The sequence below is a fragment of the Dermacentor albipictus genome, chromosome 1 (assembly GCF_038994185.2).
Source record: "Dermacentor albipictus isolate Rhodes 1998 colony chromosome 1, USDA_Dalb.pri_finalv2, whole genome shotgun sequence".
In the NCBI taxonomy this organism is placed as follows: Eukaryota; Metazoa; Arthropoda; class Arachnida; order Ixodida; family Ixodidae; genus Dermacentor; species Dermacentor albipictus.
The window spans coordinates 222,769,802-222,793,895 of record NC_091821.1 but is presented as its reverse complement, the minus strand read 5'-3'; the positions used below and the strand labels follow the sequence as shown (position 1 = coordinate 222,793,895).

General features: G+C 49.5%; 1 pseudogene; it reads left to right on the top strand.

The window, feature by feature from the left end:
- The window catches only part of LOC135912046 (T-cell leukemia homeobox protein 3-like), a 113,183-nt pseudogene that overhangs the window by 63,943 nt on the left and 25,146 nt on the right, over positions 1–24,094 (top strand).

The window sequence follows — 24,094 nt, the reverse complement described above, 5'->3', positions numbered from 1 at the left end:
TGGCTATAGCGTCCCTTGAAACCTGACTTAAGATATCTAGCCTATATAGCTTCCTCTCGGCCGGAGACCATGATTGAGCTAAATGAGAAAACCGTGCCATAAGGGCTAACTAATTATGCAACACCAGTTCCTTAATGATCAACCCTGGCACCCGCAGCTGGGAAATGTATATGAAGTTATACGAATATACGGTAGTTAACATTTGAAAGATGCTTATGAAAAATAAATTTGAAAAAAAAGTTATTATAAAGGTAAGGATTGCGTTCTCTCTCGCGTACCATTTACAGATTCTGTCCGAATGGAATTTGTCAAAAGCTCAGAACGTCCAAATATCGTGTATCGGCTATTCAAATATTGATTACACACCCTTGTGGTTCTCTCTTAAGGCGTGCATGTACTATCATAGATAGATGAAACATGAATGGTATTATACTAATTTTTAAAAATTCTGCCGTCTTGAAATGCCGCAGCAATTCACCGACGCTTTCTTCTTCTTCTTCTTATTATTATTATTATAGATGCGTGTGTATGAATCATTGACATAGACGTACAAGAAGCAATAATACAGCGCAGCTTTAAAGGCATAAAAAAACAAAAATATAGAGTAAAAATAACAGTAGGAACACGTTTACGCATATAAACTCTCAGAAGGCTCAAGCGAGCGCAGTCAACAGCCTAGGTGGTGTTGCAACAGCACGGCACTTATGATTTGCACGCCTTTACGTGCATTATGTTAAAAAGAGAAGTCTAGGAAGAAAAACTAGTACCGTGTTCACGGGCACTTCCTACGCACACCTGAAATGTAGACAATCCGCATTATTTACGGTAAAGGAATGAAACACTTCAAATTCCAGCGCGATTGCGCACGTTTCGGGTACCACAGATATAACCTCCGAGGTCGGGCAGCGCGCTGTCCACGACGAGCCCCGCCTGATCTCGGAGGCCATGTTGCAAGTAATAGAAGTTTTCACTCGCATCAACTCAAGTTTAGCGCAACGCAACTGTTTTATTCCGAGCAAGTTGGCTTTTCCTTCTTCAGAACGATTGTGTCATGTGCGGTGGAGATGTGCTGCTGTCTGCAGGCTGCATGTCGCTGGCCTCGAGATGGGAGCACATATGTCCAATCAGAACGACCTGCGTTTTCTTGGTGCATCGTTGCGCGAGTAAATCGCTCGTGTACGAAATCGCAAAATGTAAGGATGAAAATCAAATGGCACTCCGGCACGAGCTTCTTGTTTCGTTGTTCGCTGCTTCGTTCACTCCGTTCACGTTTCATTTGTTTGTCGCCGAAGGCACGGCAAGTGCTGCAAGCAACGAAAGGATTCAATCAGTCTTGCGTTCCGGTTAGGCGCGAACAGCAGTTATTCATGCGACAGATTGAAAAGATTGTGCCGTTAACACCCCGCCCCCATCTTTGGCTTTGAATATGTACCGCATGGAAACAGCAGCGATCGTCCAAGAGGAAGCTATAGGTATGCACACATGACACGCCCCAAAGACTATGCAAGCGCCGTTAACCACAGAGGTCGCACCGATGGCCTATACATCTGTCCAGCGTGTATACAAACGGCATACGAGCCCGTGTCGCGTTACTTTTTGTAGGCGTCATGCTGATACGCATTGGTTGATTTTAGTCTTTGCTAAGCATGGGCGAAGTGATTACTCTGCTTGTCTTATGCGACATTGCAATTTCAAATCCGTAAGTCATTACTCAATAAATGCCGTCATTGTGTGGATTTGAGCGCAATAAACAAAGCCTATCGGAGTTTGAGTTTAACCTTTTTTTTTCTGTCTTTTTCTCGAGCATACGAGTGAATATAGAATATGTTCACGAGTACAGCGGTAGCATATGCGACGACTGCATAGAGCGTATAGTGGCGACAAAAAAAAAAAGAAAACAGTGTATACAGAGATAAGCAGCTACGGCCAAGTCGAATCGTTAGTGAAAGCTGCTCGAGGATTCCGCACGTCTAGCATACTTAACGCTCTACGTACAAGGTCGACCGGCTTGTATGTTATACCACGAAGAACAGAGGGAAAAAAGAAAGTGACCATATGTTATGTAGCGACTTATAGTCATTAGGTTTCCGAAGTCATTCATCTCGAGAATGGACTGTAAACGAAAGAGAAACCTATAAGAACCTTTCCTTCTCGATTCCGCGCATGGAAAAACTCGGTGAATGAGGAATTTTACGGCGTCCATTTTTATTAACATTTTGTATTCTACCTCAAGAATTGTGAACGATCAGCAGCGCACGCTCTGCAGACTCCGGCTGCAAAAGGCCAAGCTAGTGGCATAGGACCGGTAGAAGTTGGTGGTTACGCACCAAAGAATGTTCATTCCCATATCAGGCGCGGCAGCTCAGCTCTTGTCGCTCCTCGCAGTCTGAAAGAAACCGCCAAGAGCGCAGAGAAAGCTAAACTCCTTCGGATGATCACTCCGCTAAGGGCCACAAAAAACGAGGCCTCGCTCCTGGCGAAAAAGGGGCCTCTTTACTTTCGCGCAATCAGCCACAGTGAGGCGTGGGCCAGAGGCATGCGCCGTTATACACTATAGTCTTGCCGCGGGAAGCAGTCTTCCCACCTAGCATTGCCGGTTGACTGCCTAAGTGCTTTTCTCTCCCTTTTCGTCTATCTCGGGAGAACAGAGACGCAAGTAAGTGAATGTAGAGTGTATAACGCTCTTTTATTGGTCAAAGCGGACGACCGCGCAGTCCACCGAAGAAAGCAGGCGGTTCTTCCCCATACCGTCGCCGGAAAAACACAACCCCTGCGATATGCAAATTGCGCCGGCTGCGTAACATTCGTTCGCTCTCTCTTTCCTACTATCTTTGAGTTTCTATTTCTTCTCTTTCCCTCTATTTCCCGGCACACTTAGCATGGGCCGCACTTGTAGCCTGCGCACAGCCGCTGGTCCTTTTCGCCCCTCGCTTCACCGATTTACTACCGCTTTCCGAAATCGTGCACGAGCCAGGTCGAGAAAAATATCGAGAGCAGCGCTATTTAATTTCAAGAGCTGTCCGTATCCATTACCATTGTGGATCCATTTAGAGGGGGCGCCTGTTTTGCTCAGGGCGCCTGTGTGCGCAGGCGTGCACGCGGGTGGGGAATTCGGCGGCCCGGCAAGTGAGCCGAGTCCCGCAAAGCAACGGGGAAAAGAAAAAAAAACATAAGGGAGGAGGCGTGCGCGCCGAGGGTTGCGAAATCGCGCCACGCAGGGAACAAGGCTTCCCTATTTGCATGGCCCGGCGTAGTTTGTATGCAGCCTGGGGCCGCCTTGTAAATGCAGCCACGCCATGCGAACGTTGGCAAGGGGGAGAGATCGGAGCGAAGGGACGAAGTAGGGGATGGCGAAAAACAGACGCAAGCGCAGGCGCTACAGCCACCCCTTCCTTCCCCGGTTCCGCGCCGAGCACGCTTTTGTTCATCGTCCCTTTTTTTCTTCCTTTCCCGGCGTGTCCCGTCGTTTGTTCCCTTACCTTTGCGTACCGCGCCCCCTCTCGCCCCCTAGTGTCTGAATGTGGATGCCCACTTCGCGAAGCTGTTCTTTTGGGCCCGAAAGAGCGGTAAGCACTCCAAGTAATCAGAGTTTTTACTCGGCCGAGCACTCGGGCCCGGCGCGCCGCGGCAAGTGGCGGCGGAACGCACGTCGAAACTGCGCGCACTGAGTGCCGCGCTCAGTGTGACGCGTCCCCCTCCCCCCCCCCTCTCTCTCTCCCTTGCGCGGCTCGAATCGGTGAGCCGTGCATGCTAAACGATGAAGCCCGGCTGGGCGCGGCTATCCGTGGTCAATTCACGCTCCCTCGCCTGTGCACCTTGAGCTCGCGCTCTCGTCGGGCCGGACGATGCGTACGCCGATTCCGTTGCTGCGCACGTGCCACGCGAGGAGACTCCCTGCCTCTCTCTCCCTCAAATATGAAAGGGCCGCGTTAATTTCAAGTCCCATTATGTTTCTCATTTATGACCCTCAAAATGTGAAGCTTGAGCTGCTTCTTCTCGTATTCGCCTCCGTTACTTTATGTGTGCTGAATTTTCTTTCCAGCCAAAATTAATTAATTAAAGGTGAACTAACTCAAGGCACAGTGAAAATATAAACGAAATCTTCATCCTACTGCTACTACTGCGTGTTACTACACCTACTAGTAAAATTATAATATCAATAAATATGCTTCGCTTGTTATTTATGAAGTCAGAAACGACAGCTGTTGCGATTGGTTTAGTTGATTGAGTCATACGGCGTAGTCTGGTTCACACTCCTTGGGTGTTTACAGATGACTCTGGAATGGAACTACATTCACCAGGCGTTGGCTACTAATAGAGTTCGGGGGATTTGCATTATAACATTACGCTGCCATGCGTTTGGTTTTCCTCCGCTTTTGTCGGAACGCATGGCAGTTCTTGTGTGGTTCATTGATACGAATATTTAGTTAAGTTTCTCGGTGATTATTTGCATCAAAGGCCAAGTATTTACCATGCAGGAACTCCTACGACATATCCACTGAGCAGTTGTTATGACCCTGGTCGCTGGGGAGGGGGCTTTCTCTCCTTCTTTTTTTAAATCTTCCGTGTTCTGCCTCAGAGGCATTCGTTGGAAATATAAACAATGTATACGTAGCAGAGGCGATGCGGTGATTAGGCTTACGTCAGTGTCGAAGCTGCCATGACACAAAGTCCATGAAGTCCAAACGTGGTGTGAAGTACAGTGTATCCTTATATTGCGAATATTAGAGGCCTAGAAATAGCAATCAAGGTCGATTTACGCACATATTCACAATATTTTACGCGCCTTTACTTAACTTGTGTGGCAATAAATCTTAATTTCGCTGTTTTATTTTTCGTTTTATTTTGAATTATAAACAGTTTACGACTGCAAGAAGCGCACCTCGTTAGATCTTTTACTTAATACTGCATACTAAATAAGTGCTGAAGCTTAATGCGGGCTATGTGACACGAGACTTCGAGCATGCGTGATCCCTGTGCATAACCGCCAGCACGTTTTCTAGTTTTGAACTTGCTCAGACGCACAATTTGCCCCGCAAATCTACAATGTAACTGCAGAGGTGTGTCGTCAGCCCCTGGGAAGTCTTGCCAGAAGACACAAAAATTGCGTATAAGTATTAAGTAGGTTTTCCGCCGTCTTTACAAGCGTACTAGAGGGGCAGAGAGACAAGTTACCTTGGGGGTTTGCCTGGTGACTCGTCTAGCATAGAAGCAGACGAAAGCGATTGCGTGTGAAATGACACGCACAAAATGCACAAAACTCTCACAACATACCCACATACCATCAGTTACATCGAAAACTATGATAAGGGCATCGGTCGAGAGCAGCGTTTCGCAGGAAGTTTAGAACTGCCTTCAGTGGCGAGAGTCGCACAGGCGTCGCTGACCTACGCACGGTCAAACTTGCGCACATGTGATTCTGCGCAGCGTGCGTCTCTAAAAAACGGGCTTTCTTGTTCACGCAATAGCAGGCTGGTGCACTGCGCCGCCGGAAGGCGCCCGCGGTCTCAGTTTCCGGCTATAACAACTGTGCGCTAAGTGACGGTGTCGCGCGCTTTGCTTGATTATAACAAATGTGTGTGCTTGCCAGTCTGTTATAACGCAAGAAATACGGTTTACTCGTGCAGCTTACCGGCGTGCAATTTTGCATGAATCTCGCATCAAAGACAGTTTTGAAGACGAGTGCTCAGCATGGTGGAGGCATGTATACAGTGTCAGGCGAGGCGTCCTGTTTAACTATATAGCTGTTACAGGTGGTCATTTTCATTCCTGCCAACTAAAGTAGCGGACATTTGCTTGTGAACAACAAAAAGGTCTCTACGGTATAGCGTGTTCTCAGATATTTCATTTCTTCTCACTTTAGTTGATTAATACCGTGAACACGAATGAGAGCAGGTAATGGCTCAGCGTCTTTGCGTCGTTAAAGGGATAATGAAGAGAAATATTAAGGTAAGCTGTATTAGTAAACTACGCTGCTGTAATAGCAAAGTGACCAGAGTCACCGCGAGAGGAGTCTTAGCAAGTCACCGAAGATGCGAAAAGATGAGTGACGTCACCAGCCTGAAGTTCTCGCACCAGCCCGCCGACGTAATGGATTCTGACAGGGTCTACTCGGCTCTTATTATTAATTGTTTACCAGTAAAGAAGCACTACATTGCATCAAAAAGGCACCATAGACACAGCCTCGGAAATTCGGAGAACATCTGTTTTTCGCAGCGAAACGGCCCAAACAGTTGAAAATGCTCTGAAATCCGTGACGTCAAACCGACTTACCGGCGTTCAGAGTTTCGCGCGGAAGTTAAAAAAAGATTGGTCTTCATTTTCTTTAGTAATTATACACCATTTCTCCACCAAAATGGCAAACATTGAGTTTTGAAAGGACACTATACCAGCTAAAACGGATTTAGTGTTGCTTTTCGGTGTCTCTTTAATTTGCGTGTTTTTTCCGACTGCAAATAACGAAAAGAGAGGGCGCAGTCGGCATCGTCAATGGTATGGAAAACCAGGAATCCACTCCCAGTACGCAGTAATTATTATATACAAACATTTAGGCTGAATAAAGAAATACGGCCTGAGACTGCTATGCGGGTGACCAACTAAAAGCGAAGCTTAGCGAACGTAGGGTGTGAGTATGTCCGATAACACATCATTTGCGTATACAGCCAAGTTTCCATTAAGTTAACAATGCAGGGTCCGAAACCTTGTTATAAAAGTACGTCATTGGACGTGCCCGTTGTAACGAGGGCTATATAGGACAGCCATGGAATGACCTGCCAACACGCAACAACTCAGCCCTAAAGAACCCGGGGTACCGAGTGTTTCCATTGTCTCTGGGGAGCCAGGTGCTTCTGAGCAGAGCAACCACACTCATGCGGCTATTTGCTGTGACCCACCTGGTGCGGAGATATATACAAGGCTCATTTATACCATACAAGACATATACATTAAGACATCGCAGAAGAGCAAAACAGGCCGCGACTCACAACTACAATTTGTCATCTGAAGTCATTGAAGCCCAATCCAATATATAAAGGGTGCTTCATTCGAGTTGACAATTTTTTTGCATTGTATAATCAGGACAAACCGAACGCAGTGCTGTTAGCGCTAACAACAATGCACGCACTGTCCAAGCCTTATAACCTAACTGTGTTGCGCAAGATGACTATGTAGCCATGATTCTTATGCAGGGTATCGTATATTCTTTTCCTTTTGAATACAACCGTAATAATCAGTTTGAGAACCACTTCACGTCATCCAATCTGTTGCAAGTGGTGCAAGGTAATGAATCGGTTTCAAAACAAAATGAAAAAGGAAAAATAAACTTACTAAAACACCCAAGGGTTCCAGCAGTTCTACTAAGTACGAATTCATCTCTTCCATGTGAGTGACAATGTTACCAGCCAAGAAACCGAATTCGCATTATCCTGCCATTAATGCTAATCACTATTAGAATACGAAGACAGCCTGTTATTGTCGGTATGTGCACTATGACGTTATGACCGTAGCGGGCATTTGCTATGCAACTAATGGCTGCGCTTTTTTCTTCTTTTCTTTCTTTCTCTTTTTGTGGGAGACAAAAATAAACAGACGAGTTGTTATCGCCGTTTGCTGTCGACGGCTGCACCTTTTGGCTTGATTAATATTATAGGATGTAATATAAAGAAAGGATTAGTTTTTGGCGAGTTTCCTTTGGGTCCTTGGTCTAATGGAAACAGCGCAGCATTGATAACAAGTACCGCTACACACACACACACACACACACACACACATTATATATATATATATATATATATATATATATATATATATATATATATATATATATATATATGTCGCATGAGGTAATGCTTAAACAGATGAATATGGAGCAAGCTAAGCATAACGGTATCTCTTGAAACGCTCGCGTTGAAACAAAGTCTACGGATGCCTGGGGTACGCAGGTTTCAGATGCACAAATAAGAAACAATTACACACTATGTAGTAGAGTCAATAACTGTCACAAATGCCAGTGTCTTCAAAGAAGTGTCGTGATGCACTGTGTGATGCACTTTTGATGGCCATGGGCCAAACACCCTGGCAAGCTAAAAAAAAAAGTTATTTTTCTAGGCGCTGTATTTGTCTATTTTCTGTGGGACAGTCGCGGAACAGCTGGAATACGTCCTCCTCGTTGTGGCCGCACGAATGTATTGAAGAGGACACGCGCTTAATTAGAAATAGCAAGTGCTTGGTGTAAGCATTTCAGAGGCGGAAACGATGTAAGAAGGTGTCGATGTGTCGTGGAAGCTTGGGGTCTAGCTGGTACTCAAAATGTGGGTCAACTGCATACAAGATTACTCCCTTTGTGCTCTCTGTGAACCAGTTAGACACGCACAGATCTCAGTTGATGCTTCGTAATATTCGCCGTGCGCCGCAATTTTGACGCGGGAATAAGGCAGCTTTCCGAATTGTCATGAGTCGCTTTTGCCAACGCATCCGCCATTTAATTTTCTTTGATTCCGCAGTGACTTGGAACCCACACGAATACACGTGCGTCTATTTGTCCCGGAATGGCATTTTCAATACACGTAGGAGCCGCCTCATAATCGGTGATGACGACCCATTCTCGTGGCGTTTTTGACAGTTTGGTGAAGCCGTTGGATACTAAAATGGTTCCGAGCTCCGATGACATTGAAGACAAAAGAGGACCCAGCCGACACGCATATTCTTCGTGCAACTCTGGAATGTCAAATGCTGATGTTGTACTTTCTGTAGCTACGGAGCCATCAGTGTACACATGAATGAAGTCTTGGTATCTTTCAAATATAGATGATGTGAAGCCCACTGCATCACTGGCAACGCGTCTGGTACTTCATTTTTACTGCTAAGCACTTCTACTGATATTTCAGTTGTTGGTAGTTCCAGAAGCCAGGGAAGGTATAGTTTAGATTTGGATTCCAGAACGTCGAAACTGTGGAACGTATACAGATGGAACACACAATCTAACTGTGTTCACGCACGACTCTCCATAAGTGAAACGCTGATATGATCGTCAGTTACTCTGTGAAACACGTGACCCAGTGCTTAAAGCATAAGACACAATTGCAGTGTGCACTGATTTCAGGTGAAATAGTTCGAGCATGGCGAGGCAGTAAATAGTGAGCATCTGCATCGCCGGCGTCGCAGATTGCCGGAACGGGGCGCGGTTTCTCGGACTCCGTCAGAGACCTTCGCGGTGACTTTTGGATTCCTTTTCTTGTTTTTTTTTTATTTCTTTATTATTTATTTTTCAGACCAGTAAAGAGAAACTCTGTGGAAAACGAAACGTATACGCAGATAAATATGTGCGGAGAATCTGTCCTAAAGCTGCGACGTTGTTTACGCCGTGTTCGCGAGTGGTTATGAACTGCGCTTGGTGCCTAATGCGCGGCGTTTCTTGCAGCATGGTATGGCACCGTTGAGCATATTCTTTTTTTTTTTCCCTCTCGTGACTGCAGTGCCATTCGGGCTGCCGAGCGCCATGCCTCCCGTGCCGCCCCGGAGGATCGGCCATCCGTACCAGAACCGGACGCCACCCAAGCGGAAAAAGCCGCGCACATCGTTCACGCGCATGCAGATATGCGAGCTAGAGAAGCGCTTTCACAAGCAGAAGTACCTCGCCAGCGCCGAGAGGGCAGCTCTTGCCAAACAGCTCAAGATGACCGACGCCCAAGTCAAAACGTGGTTCCAGAATCGAAGGACCAAGTGGAGGTGAGCCCAATTTCTTACCATCAGTGCAGTGCTGGCGCTCTATCTTCTAGACAATACTGGGCCAAGAAGTGGAGAATCTGTTCTTCTTCTTTTTTTTTTCGAAGCGACTGTCGTTGTCGTAAATATATGACGCGCTATTTTCATCCTTCTAGTGTTCGTTTTAAATTTTCTCCTATCGCATATCGCCCTTCTCACGCTCCGTCTGCTCTCATTGCATCGATAGACTCAGCGTCTAATTGACTGTAGCGCCTCAAGGTTCGTGCTAAAGGCACTGTAGAGAACAAAAAATTTACCCTCACACAATCGGTGCCCTTAATGAATGACGACAGTTGAAACGAGTGGTTCGCCCCTCTGTTCCCTTATTTGTAAAGGCTGAAGGCACTATGGAAGAGACCGGCCTGTGTATTGTCCTGGTTTTCGCAAGGTGGCCCGAAGTCGGACAGAATGGACAAAAAAGAAATGGTCTGTTTCACTTTAGCTTTCAGGCAACCTATCACACGAGAACTGCGTTTTAAGCTTTCTCAAGGCTCAAACAGCCGCGGAAAGCGGGCATTACGCATGCATCTGGGCCGCGCAGACACTCTTTCAGTGTTCCATCCTGAGACGACTTTCCCTTCGGCTTCAAATCTCCGAGCAAGCAGCCGATGCTGCCGGCGATAGCGAGCGACGCAGTCGGCCGCGCGGAGGACGCCGACGAAAATCGCACGGTTCCTCAAAGAGAACCGCCAGGTAGGATCCCAGCCGACCGTGTGCAAGGATACTGTTTGAAACTTTTTAGTTGAGGCGGCCACCTGGGAGCCGGTGTCATCAAAGCCTCCATCGCGCGCATACCCACTGACTTCTCTGCTACATGCCCGCGACACGCCTGCAGGCGGCGACTCGCTCTCGATGAGACGAAAGTATACGGAGCGCCGTGCGGCAATAGTATTGAGTATTGAAAGGAGCATCGCGAAGATACTAGAGCGAAAGTAACGAGCGCAGCTAGCGGTCCTTCTTCTGACTCAGTCCACTCCGTCTTTTTCTTCATTTGTCGCCGCCGCTGCTCCTCTCGCCGAAAGTGTCTTTGCGCGGCAATGTCCAGAAAACCAGTTTTGTGACACGGCTTTCTCGGAAGAGAGAGAGAGAGAGAAATAAAATAGCGAAAAGAGGGACCCCGGAGAGCGCGCAACGCCGGGGAACAGCTTCTTATCTTAATTATCTGCCGCTTTTGTCCGGACCGTTGAGCATACAAACGACCGCATTACTGGGGCTGCGGCAGGTCCTTAAGCGATTAGAGAGCCGTAAACTATACCCGCTTGCCGCGATGCGCCGACTGATTTCTCGTGCCTCTCGAAGGCTTTCCGTACAGCTGGGCGAAGCGAACGAACGGGCTACCGTGTCGGCTTCTTGTGCGCCGTCAGTAATGTTCCATAAGAAAGTCTGTGGCAGCGCTGAATTAGTGGGAACAAACAGATGGGCAAAGTACACGAGCTGTTTCTGGTGGTCTGCAGAAGGCGTGCACACTCGGTCACTTAGAGACATGTGCAAGATGGCTTCGAGTAAGAAGAGAACAGTTGAAACGCGATAGGCATGACTCGAGAGCGCGATGTTCGGAGAGAATGACCGCCAGTTGTCAGTGCTAGTACGACTTCAAATAAATAAATAAATAAAACGAATCTGCAAGACAGAAAGAATGGTTTTCAATCCAGCGCATCCTGCTTTTGACTCCCTGTTGACAAAAAATAACTTACTAATTTAAGCACAAGGCTACTCAAAAAAAATAATAATAAAGACAGCTATATAGGTTATATAGCGCTACTTGGATAAGTGTACACAGCCACTTAGGTGGGGCCGTCTAAGTGAGGGTATTGACGTTGGTATCGAGATAGCTATACAATTCGAAAGTGGTCACTTACAGCGCATGGTGGCATGATCATATCTCTGATGGCATGATACAAGCAAAATGCCTATATACCAGGTACCTTCATGGAGTTATTTTGGTTCTTCATCGGCTGAAGCGTAGTTCAAGGCTATTAGCGCAGGGAATGGCACTCGCATAACGCCATCAAGGAAAATCACTTTTTTTTTTCTCCTATGTTTGAAGCAGAGTTCGCTGCATTTTCATTCCTTTACACCGACTCTCGACACCCAGCGCGGTACTCTTAAACTATTATTTATAATACCTTCGAATTATAATTTAATCAATAGGAATAGTTTAGGGCGAATGGACGCCGCAATTGATTAAAAACCGGTTCTACATACAAACATAACAGTTACGACCAAGCAGCCCAACCATGATCTGGTGAATCATGTTGAAAATCGTCGCATCGTTTAGCTAAAAGTTCAGCCTTCGCCATGGAGGAACCTTAAGCAAGTAAGAACTTACCGGATGCATTAAAAAATAATGCTGTGATTTAGTCGCAGCACAACATTCTACGCAATATGTCTAATTCACCTATAATTCCGCTAAACGTAGCGACCGTGGGCGCCGAAAATTTAAAATTTCGCTGACATGCGCTCACTATCAAGGAGCAAATGTATGCGTGTTATAGCTTTATCATGTTGTGCAGAGCGTAGAGTTGGGCCGGTATAATGTAGCGATCCCTTCCGCTCGTTTGTATGCGACTCTTATCGTTTACCGTTCACGGACAGCGGATTGCATTGTTAACGCGGGTGGAGCGTCACTCTGGCCACTAACGAAGCGCGAAAAGCGAGCTGATGGGTGGCATCAGAAAAGGCATCGGCACAATGTCGCGACCTTGCGTTCTAGCGTATAGCATACAGTCGACCCCTATACAATACGAAAACTCGATGTTGGACGAGTTCGTCAGGCTTATTACTTAACATGTCTTTAAGACGCGAAGAAATATACTCGAAGAAGGAGAAATAAAGATAGGAACGATGAGCGGAACGCTTTGTGAAATCCCCTCGCGCAGGTTCGTGACGTATCGCTCGTCACCATTGTGGCGCTCTGAAAGAACTAAGCTGTTCTTTTCTTACGTGAGGCATCATTAACGCGAATTGATTACTTACAACTGTAGGAGAAGTTACACACACACACACACACACACACACACACACACACACACACACACACACACACACACACACACACACATATATATATATATATATATATATATATATATATATATATATATATATATATATATATATATATATGTATATATATATATCGTGTGTGCCTGTGGGCTGTGGGGGAGGGGAGAAGTGCGCCCGAAGAGGTAAAGTCTCTTGACAGCTTATTTCGGCACGACAGATTACAGGCACGAACATGACCGCTCACACCGGTTCTAAAATTATAGCTGGCTGGGACGATCAGCCGAGCAAGGAGGCGACGCATTACGAAGCGAGGAAACGCGCGCGTCGCGGCAGCGCAGCCCTTTGCCAGCGTCATTCGGCAGAAGGCGCCACTAAAACTTCTCGAAACTATATGAGAATCGTAGCGGTTAACCCAAACGATCCCTTTCACTCGAGTATGCTTCTGATGCAGATCCAAAAAGCCCGCGCATGGGCCGCAGACGTGTGGAGAAATATAACGGTTTGTGCGACGGACATCTGAATGGCTTGTCTGCGAAAGACCGAAATTGATATCGGCTCATTTGTCTACGGTACTGTTAATATTTTGCAGTCCTCCAACCCATTGCAATCGCGCAAACAATTTTAGAGCCCCGTTCCCGTTTCCCTAGGGCATTATTGCATGTACTATACATAATATACTAGAGAAGATGCAGATGGGGAAGCAGCCTGCTGAGAGGCCTCACCCGCAGGATGCTTCGCCTACGCATGCGGTGGGCGTTCCACGTTACAGCAGACCCTCCGTTTCACGTGGAAAAGCTTCTTTTCCCGAGATAGCACGCAATATTTTCCTTCGGTTCTTGCTGGACATGTAAGTTTTAGGTCATGCATAACGCCAATGGATGAGTGGCCGGGTTGACGAAGTTTTTCGTTCGCAGAAAACACTGACAGCTAGGCGGCGCCTCATTGTCTCCACTGTCATGACTGGCCGGCACGTGCTCTAACACAAACCGTTTTTGAGCAAGGGAGCGGCTTTATGAATTCGGGCTCCCCGTTGCGTAGCTGAATTTAATTTTTCGCTAGCCCAGCAGCCAGCGATAGCCAAGATTCAGCAACATGCGAAATTTGCGATTCCTGCTTCGTTCCTCTCAAAAAAAAAAAAAGAGAAAGGTGCTCATGCGGTCGCGACCGAAGAACGCATACGCAAAGCGCGCAGCCGCGGCGGCGCTTCTCCGTCCGGCGCGCGACCTGTCCCGCGGCGGAGCCTCGAAAGGCCGGGCATTAGCGCCTTCGACTTGCACACGTACTCTTCTCAGCCAATGGCCGGAGCGGCAGGGCCGCGAATTACGTGGTCGGCCGGACGACCATTATCGGCGCGCGCGAGCGCCCGGCTTCCGAATTGCGAGCTGTCGTGCGCTCGGAGACGCCCGGGGCCCCATCCGTGGCCCGGCTCCAATGGGCCAAGAAAAAGGGGGCCGCCGTGCCTCGCTGCCGGCAGTGCGGCCAGGAACCGGTGACCAGGCGGGCAGCCGGCCGCGACGGCCAATGCAGCAGCGCCGTCCGGGGCGCCTCTAATTGCCGCAATTTGCCCTGATGACAAATGGCCGATGAGCGTCTCCTCCGCCGGCGTCGCCGCAGTCTCGGCGGCTGAGAGAGACCTGCGCCACAGGCACTCCGGAGCGGGCACGCTATAGGTTGCCCGCTCGCAGCAGGATCGCCGGCGGCGTGCGAGCTCGTGTGCATGCGTGCGCGTTGCGCCGAGAGTTGCGCCGTTTGGTTGCGCACTCGAGTATGGCGAAGAGGCCTCGAGAGGGAGAGAGGCGGCTGAAATGAATTACAGCCTCTAATGAATCACGTAGCTTCTCGCGAATGTGTCTCTACTGTTCCTTGAAACCCCCACACGCGCTAAACACTCTTAAACAATTACCCTTGTTCAAGGCCAAAGAGCCATTGTTGTGTCCTCTTGGAAGAAGAGCTTAGATTGTTTCGCTTCATTCGCATAGAGCCGTGGAACATGAGTCAGCGAGTGCAAATGTTCCAGACACAGTAAACCGAAGCGAGGAAATGGGATATGTACCTCCATTTAATTCTCTTACCCCACGCTGAAGAACGCATGCACTATCAAGCATCAAGATGGCCGCTAAAACTTATGGCTAGAGGGTCGTTCACTCCGAAACGTCTACAGTAGACGGGCTAATAATGACTACGCTATTTTCTAGAAAGTAAGGGAAAATTTGTTTTTAGGTCTTGGGTTAGAGTTAAGTTTGTTTACACATATGGAAGAAAAGTTTTTGTTGTTGTTGTTTTGTGCGTGTTTATTCGTCACACGATGGCTGGTAACCTTATAAATCATCGTACATTTCTGTCCAGCAGAGGCGAACAACGTCGCCCAAACTGCATGCCTTGCGCCGTGCAATCTGAGTAGCACGCTGCGCCCAGCGATAATAAGCACATGGTAGCGCGTCATATATAGTAGTGCGGCAAGCGTTCTTTCAGTAAAGTTGAGATATGGAGTGTTTCAGAGTATACGGGCCAATGAAAAAGGCAGTAAAGTTACCGGTAAAAGAAGACGCTTTAACCGGAAACTGGATCATTCCTTTGTCGATAAGCGTCTTCTTTATTGTGGTAGCAAATGAATGCGTTCGACATAAGCAAGATTTTGTATAGGTCGACCGAAAGCAGAAATTAAGTAGACGACGCGCCGGAAGCGCTAGCCAAATTGGAGTAAAGTAAGCATTGATGACGAAATCGGTGCTCTGTTTGTTCTTCATTTGGATAAACACGTAAATGCGAAAGCAAAGTCTTCAGCGTGCTTATACAAAGCTGCTGCTGTGAAATAACATTCGAGAAGCTAAAGACAGGCGGCAGCTCTTCTGGGGCCAAATTCACAAAGCTTTTGGTTCGCAAGTGCTTTCTGTCATTGGCCGACCACCTTCGCCATAATATGTCCAGCATGCGTATTGGCGGAAATTTTCTCTTACAAACAACTCTAGCTTTAGAGCTTTTATTGAATATGAGCCCTGAAAAGCAAAATTCTGAAAACATTTCGCTCGCTTCGATCATCGCGTGCATTGATCCCCAGGGTCACAATACTTCAACGTGGGTGAGAAAAGGCGCGAGCAGCCCATGGTGCGGTGAGAAAACAAGATTTTGCGTCTCATCATTGAATAACTGCCCTTGTAGAAAGAATTGCGAGTTTTAAGCTGTCATCATCATGCCGTTCTGGCGTCGTCTTCAGGACACCTCCTTGTCCTCAGGCTCGTACTCCCACCCTTGCATTTAGCGAAGACAAAACATCTTTGCCCACCACCGCCGCAGCTGCTCATACGACAAATGTGTCAGTCTGCAGTTAGAATGGGGACGTACTATCGCGCAACTTTCGCGCTTCACATTTTTCTCTTCTTTTCTTTTTCTTTTTTTGCGAAGTTTTGTGAGTGACGCAGACTGAGAGGGGTGGATCAGCGAAGTGTCGTGATGCCGCCGCCATTGACGTCGCCGTACTTCGTCATCGCGCCATCATCATTGTTCTTTCATACAGTTGTGGGACGCTGCACGCGGGTGTATGAGCTTTGCGCAAGTTGAAATATATAGGGTCCTCGGGGGAGAAACTGCTGTCCTAGCATACGAGTTCACAGCCGGTTGAATCGCTTAAGTCTGCAGATGTAAGGGTAATAAAATACTTCTCTGGATTCCCATCGAACGAGCTTAAATACGAAGACAAACAATGCCTACTTAAAGTGTATAAAAACGAAGAGTCACTATCATTCATTGTATACAGCAATAAGATGACACGCATTCCGGGACCGTCTGCTACAAACACGAAGGAGAAGTAACTCGAGCTCGCTTCGAGGGAACCGTGTGCATAACACTCAATTACGCGGAAAGGAAGGCGCGCTAGGTCAGCAGTTCTAGAAGCGAGCTTAGTATTAGCAATTCATGAGCTTCTGATATATCAGGGTCTGATATTGGTCCGCTAATTTGGCTAATAAAACACCCACCACTAGGAAGCGCAGCAGATTTCTTCCTCTCCGCTCCTCACGTGGGCGGACAGGCATCTTTTCAATGATCTCGCCACGCTCGAGAAGTGCGCACACCGTATAAGCCAGCTTCGTCTAAAGAGCGCGATAAAGCGCGAAAGGCAACAAGCAAGTTCGGTGGGACTCTCACGGTCAGGCACCGCCGTTCGTTGGCAGCAGCGCAGCCATCAGCAGTCGTTCTATACCGCTTATTAAAAAGGTCGTTAGGGATAACAAATACCTCTCGGAACCGCAAGCGTTCCCGTGGAGCGGACAATTGGAATGGCAGCCGCGCTTTCTCGGGCTGCGCCCACATGTGGGGACGAAGCGCGCCGCCGATTACTCGGATGGCACGCAACGCGCTCTTAGCCGCCGTAGCAGCAGCAGCGTCAGGGCATGCCATTTACTGTATGACCATCGGTGGCAATGCCTAGCGTTTATTCGGCTGTTAGGGAAAGGCGAGCACATATATATGCGAATGCGCGGTAGACCGGCGCCCACTTTGTTAAAGGCTGACAGGCAGCGACGGAACCGGCGGGCCACATAAATCACGCGCGCGGCCGTATACCTCGGCAGCGCCCGATCTCGGGCCTCTTCTTCGCCGGTGCCACTCGAATAGCCGCCCAGCACACGGTGTTATTAAGCGCGCGCCCGTCTCCGCGCGCACATGCAAGTTATACGTGCGCTCCCTCAGCAGAGACAACTGCTTACCACCACATCACCCGGCTTGATAAAATGGGCACTGTGTAACTGCCAGGCACCATTTTCTCCGCTCTCGCATCCGCCCGAGTCGCGGCGCAGAAGCGCCTCGGGGCCGCGCGCAGACGGGGCCATTTAGGCGGCGCGGCTCGTTCGTTCCCAAAAGTCTCCACCAGCGCTGCCAGCGGACGTGACGCGCGAGCCGCGTTATGCGCCCGCTCCTCTTTGTTCTGGAGCGCCGAAGCGGCCGGCGGCTACCGAGTTCATTCGGGAGGTTGGGCTCGGTAATGGCCGCTTATCAACGCTCATTTAAAATGCTTGTTCCGCGAGAGAACAGCAGCGCGCGGCCGTACAGGCCGCGCGCAGCGCTGCTTCTTTCGTGGCTGTTATGTACGCGAAATGTGAACGCCCCTGCGAGAAACGCTAGGAGGTGTTCAACGACACGCTTCGCGGCGTTATACAATGTCCGCGCTCGCCCGCCGGCGCCCAAGACGAAGTGCAGGCCCGCCTTGATGGCGCTCAATTTGCGCGCCTATATGCTCTCATCCCATTGGAGCGTGCTTCTAGAAACGAAGAAGGGAGGGGGAGACCTTCGAGTCGTTCTATTAACCGGCGCTTGTTTGCACCTGAATGCCTCGGCTTTTGTCAAAGTGTTGTGTATAAATAGTTCGGAGCCCTGGTTACAAGCGTTAATAAAGTTATCAAGAGCTTAGCAAAGCGACCAATGGTGCCCCACCGCCCCGCGGCTAAAATGAGCCTGCCGCTGCCTTTAAGAAGCACATAGGCGTTTCTTAGCACGCCTCATATGCGTGCAAATGTAGTTGCGGGGTACACATGTTAAGGAGCGCCCATTGTGCATATAGCTGAAACGTTGCGACGTGTAGGTATGCATATGCTCATCAGTAGACACCTGCAGTTTCTTTTATACTGGATAGCTTGTTACGTATATAGTCGACTACCGTTAATTTGACCCTTGCAGGATGGCAAGATTTGGTCGAATTATTCGAAAGTTCGAATTACCAAATGGCAACTAAACTAACAATTAAAATACTTTTATTGCTTGAGGCAGTCCGTGATTTCTTTCTGCTTCTTGCGCTTGAAGAACAACTCAACCGATATGCGGAAACGAGCACCGAGGTGTTTAATCGCTGCCTCAGCTTTGAACATGAAAGGGAAAATAATGTGCTGAAAGTTCTGAAAGTAAAAGTAGAGAAAAAGTGAAATAAAACATCTTCACGCCTGGGGAAGCAGCAGCGCCGTGCGCTTTTTTTTTTTTTTTTCCACGTCGTAGTAGCCGCTGCACTCGTGAGGGGACGCCCGGTGGGGGCCTAATTAACCAAAGCAGCATGTGTTCGTGTCCGAACTAAACAATTTTTTCTTCCAAAGCAATGTATGATTTTGAGTGGTTTCTCGCCGGAGACATTGCAGTACATTCGTTCGAATAAAGCAAACATTCAAATTAACCGAAGTGGAATTAACGACAGGCGACCGTATTGACCGATGTATAGCGTTTCTCTTTCGACGCAAGTTACACTATATATGAACTTTCAGCAAAGCCTCCGTTATTCGTCTTTACGGTGAACTCGCAAATTGAACGAAGCGTTCGCAGTCCCAGTTCTGTATATAGTTGAACGTTATACTTGCTCAAACGACTTGATCGAATAGGTTACATTTAAAGCATGGCGATATCAGATTTGTAGCAATCTGATAAGTTTTCAGACTTAACTACACATCCATGACAGCAAGCAATGTAGCGTGAACGAAGAGACGGACGTAAGACCAGATACGACGTGCAGCGTCGTTTGAGGTCTGTTCTGCATTATACTTGCTATTACGGAGCTTCAAGCACCTGGAAATATTTCTTTGATAACTTATTCCGCGACTGTAGGACTATGGTCCCCGCAGAGACGAACCCAGCGGCTAGCTGCTGGTTGATTTCAGCATGTTTTTAGAACCTTGCCGATTGCGTCCATCAGCGGAGCTTTCCGTCTCTCCTTCCATATAGCGTTTCGCACACAAAGCGTTTTGTTCTATAGGAAACGATTTGTGTCTGCCTTGTATGTGCGTGCGTGCTTTTCAAGTGCGTTGCTATAATTAAGCTACGCATATACAACCAACAAGCCCAACAGTAACTGTAAAAAAGTTATGGAAGGGGGGAGGCCGGTTACGAGCCCCGGTGTCCCCCCCCCCCCCCATACGTGCATGTACATAACGGCACACACGCGCTCGGCTCTCGTCGGTGACGCATGCGCGCGTCTTCGGAGAAGCGCGCGTACAACTGAGCCCTTTTTAGGCGGATATAGTGCGACAGAATGCTCGCGCTGGGTCCGGTGTGCGCGTGGCCCAACTGAGCACACCGAGGCCTCGGGGTTCAGGAGGTAGGGGCACGTCGTGACCCGCCGCATATCTCTGCAGTTGACTCACGTTCGCCACAGGCGGCGCCGAGCGGGCGCGCAGGTCGATCGGGCGTGTGCGGCCCCGAAACCAGCGGCGCGCTCTTCGCGGCGCGCAATCAATAATTAATTCGTTCCGCGCGAGGGCTCCGCGCGCCGATTCAAAGCTAATATTAATGCCCGATTAAAGAGCACGCGGACAGAGAACGTTTCGCCAGTCAGACCGAGAGAGAGAACAGAGAGAACTGCGCGCCTCCTCATATATATACGAGAGTGATTAGCCACTCCCGGGGGTGTCGGCGCTCGGCGCGCGGCCGAGGGAGGGGCCACTTGTGGGCTCCGTTCTCGCTGGCCGGAACGTGACCATTGGCGGAAATTAATGCGCGTTTGACTCCAATAAATCTGGATTAGAGGCGCACCGCGCTCCGCCGCAGCGTCCGGGCACCGCGGAAAACCATTGTGAAAACAAACAGGCTGCCGTCTCGGTGCGATAAATCGCGCAAAATGCGCAAGAACCGTGCCGATGGCGACTAAGGCGTCGCCTTCTGCAGGTCACGCTCGTGCGCTTCGGAAAGGGTACCTGTACTTGAATTTGTTTCTCTTAATTCCAGTGGAAAAGCAGCAGAGTATGAAAGCGTATGCACATCGCACCCCTTCGACATTTCATCAAAATTTTCGTGCTTTGTCCACCGGACACGTATCTGGCTTTTGCCAGTTTGCCACGGAACAACCTTTTATTTCAAGCCGTCACTTAGAAATAAAAGCTGCTCTATGCAAGGCTGAACTGTGTATTCAAGCTTCTGTAAACTACTTTCACCATTTCTTTTCATTTTCTCTTCTTTTTTTTTACGTGAGTTCTACATGCCCAGCATCGTAGAAATAGTTAAAGAAACTAATCTGTATAAGGCCACAGGATTGCAGGGCGTCTGTTGACACATTGCGCAGTGAATGAAAGTAAAAGAAATGCGCGCTATATAGATGGCATAAGTTAGTATCGTTTCAGGCGACACAGCGCTGTACACCATCGTTTACGAGCTATATAGCTGTCGCCACACCAGCTGGCTCCTTTTATCTGCCCACTATTATCAGACAAGACACTGACGCCAAATCGCGTGCACTGATATATATGCGTGGTGGCGAGAGCCCAGGAAGCGAGAGAACGAAGCGCGTCGCATGCAACGAGCCTGCGCGCGCGGACAAGACTTTACGAGCGGGACGTTAAAGAGGCTCGCCACGGTCAGCGGCCAGGGGGGACGGACGAGCTCTTCCCCTCTGCAGCTAGCTGGGCGGAGAGCCTGGCAGCCATGAATGATACATTCGAGAAAAGTCGCGTTTACACGGCGAAGAACGCCTGAGCGGAATTTTAACTGCCGTCGGGGGCACCAATCATTGCAATGGCCGGGGCCGATTCAGGATAATCGAGACCAGCCGGCGTTTATTTTCCTTGGCCGCGTCGGCCGCCGAAGCAACAGAGCCGTCGTCCCCTCCCCTCGGTGCCGTTTTTCGTGCGCCAATTAAAACGAGGGCCAAGGGGGCCTGCCCCTTGCCGAGACGACGACGCTTCGTCTGGGGCCGTCCCGGGGCGTCCGGCCGCACCGAAGAACCGGGGTACCCGGCGAGCGGTGCGGGGAGGCACGGGCACGATTGCGCGCGCCCTAATGAGCGCCCAGAAACTCCACCCCATTGACGCGGCGCGCTTATCGGCGCGGCGGCGTGCTCACGAAGGCGCCAGATTTCGCGCGGGCGCCCCTCTCGAAACGCTTCGCCGCGCGTGCGCGCTGGCCAGGCGCAAACAACGCGCCAGGTGCGCGGCGCCGCGAACAATGGACGCGCGTGTCCCGCCGCAGTGCTATAGGACAGTGCGAGGAGGCTTGGGTTCGAGGGGGGCTCGAGGACGCTGCTGGACTTTGCCACGACTACGGGCGCAGCCGCGCTGCAAAAGGTGCTCGCCATATCAGCACGCAGATCGTTTGTAACTCCGTGCCGAACAGGTGTGCGAGCAACTTGCAGACACATGGATATGCGCTGCGCGTCCGCCAGAGAGCCGGCTGCGAGCCAATTCCTTTTCTTTCTTCTTTCCTTCCTGCGCTTCAGAACGATTTGGGCCCAAGATTTCTGCAGCGATCCTTTTTCCGCACGTCTCTTTTTACGATCTGACGACAAAGAAACTATGTTGGGAGAGTTTCCCCACAGCGTCTCCTTCGCTCTTCTAGTGAAGTTTCACGTCACGAAGTCGTTACGCATGCATATAAGCCCACGTGTAGCGTCGCCCTCGAGCTGCGCAGGGGCGCGAGCACGCATGTCGTCGCAACCTGCCCTCGGCGCCTTCTTGGCTTCTTATCTGATCGCTTTGTAGAGGAAACTCAAACCAGTCGCTGTGTGCTGTGTATAAACTGCCGATGGAGGAAAATGTGTCGTGGATATTTTCTCAAAGAAACTGCACAATAACTCCGAGATAGGTATCAAAAGCGGCTTAAGGCTATATTCGTCGAATATGGTGGCCCTTTACAGTTAGGACCAGACGTGGATTGTGAAAAAGACGCATAGGAACGACGCTTTATAGGCGTAGTTCGTCGTATAAAGGCCGATCCACACGACGGACCAAGTCCGCGGGCCGCTCGGTTACGTGATTCGACGTCATGGCCCGCCGCGGTCCGGTCCGGCGCAGAGCACATCCACACGGCGGACCGCCATAGCAGACAGCAGAGCAGACCAACCAGCTACACTCTCGGCCAGAGTGTTATCATTGTTATCATACCGGCTCGAGTCCCACAAAGCCAGGAACTGCTCAACGAGGTATACAAAATGAAAAAACCTCCTCGTCACTCCAAGAGCACACGGTGTTTAAAAAATATATCTGCTGCACGCACGTGTAGGTGGAACGGCGGACATGAAACGACTGGCTTGACTGGCTTTTGTTGAGCCGAAAACTAGATTGGATTTGGCTGAATACACTCTGTTGCCGGACAACATTCGTTGGCTAAGCCAATATCGCTGCGGTTTGCGTGCGGTCCGCCGCTAAAACGAAATCGGGAAAAGCCTCGGCGATTTGTTGGACCGTGAGGGCCGCGGTCTTGCGCGGGCCAACGGCGGTACGTAGGAACTGGTGACGTCCTATCACGTGATGCGCGGACCGCGCTCCAAAAGAGCAATTTGGTCCGTCGTGTGGATCGGCCTTTACGAGTCAACTTAACCGTGTACTATATATACCTAACGTCGTACAATACCGTTCTCGGGGATGTTAAGGCGCGCTCACACTAGCGGGAGACTTCCCGCAGCGGCACAGCGGAAACGACGCCGCTGCGTCGCAGCTGCGCGGAATGACGATCACACTGCGCGCGTTTTCTCGCTGCGGTTCTTGGAATGTAGAGAGAGGAGGCGTTGAGGGAGGACCCTAACGAGCAGAGAGGGGAAGGGGATAGTCATGTGACACCAGATTTCCCACGTGGTCGTCTTGACCGTCTGCTAGCTCTCCTCATGCTGACCGACACCGGGGTCGACACCGTATACTAGACACTCCACAACGAAATAAACTTACCAGTCAGGCCGAACTCCAGTCCTATTAACTCCCAACGGTTCATCTTGGCATCCGTGTCTTTGTATTCGGAATGCATCTTATCATAAAGAAAAGGATATGAGCGAATACACTCCAAGAACCGCTCAAAATCCTCGAGTCGCATGTTAATCTTGAAGGGGCAGCGCAAAAAGACGATGACAGAAGGGAACACACAGGACAGCGCGCCGAGTGTCCCGCAGCACGCGCGCAGCCTCCTGCCTCCGCCGACGGGGTCACTGAACAGGGACCGACGTCACGGTTCACGGTCGGCCCCCATTGGCTGTTCTCGACAGCGGCACGGCAAAAATAGGTACAGGACCCATCGCTCTGCGGGACGGCAGAGCAGCCTGTCTGCGGGAGAAAAACCGGTCTGTGCGGGAAGCGGCGTGCGGGAAACGTCCTGCGTTGTGCGCTTTCCCGCTAGTGTGAGCGCGCCTTTATAGATTCCTATAATCCTCGCAGCGTCAAGCACTACATTGCAGAGGACAAGCTGCTCTTCCTGCTGGTGTTCTTTATTTTATCATTCTTGTGAAGCAAAAGGTCTGTAAATAAAACACTTATTTTACCGTCGCTATAAGTTATACACATACCGATACACCAAGGCCCTGTGTGGCCTACCGCCTCTCTTGCGACCAGAAGGAAGAAACCAGGGCCTGCACGGTACGACACAACAGCATGTCAAAACT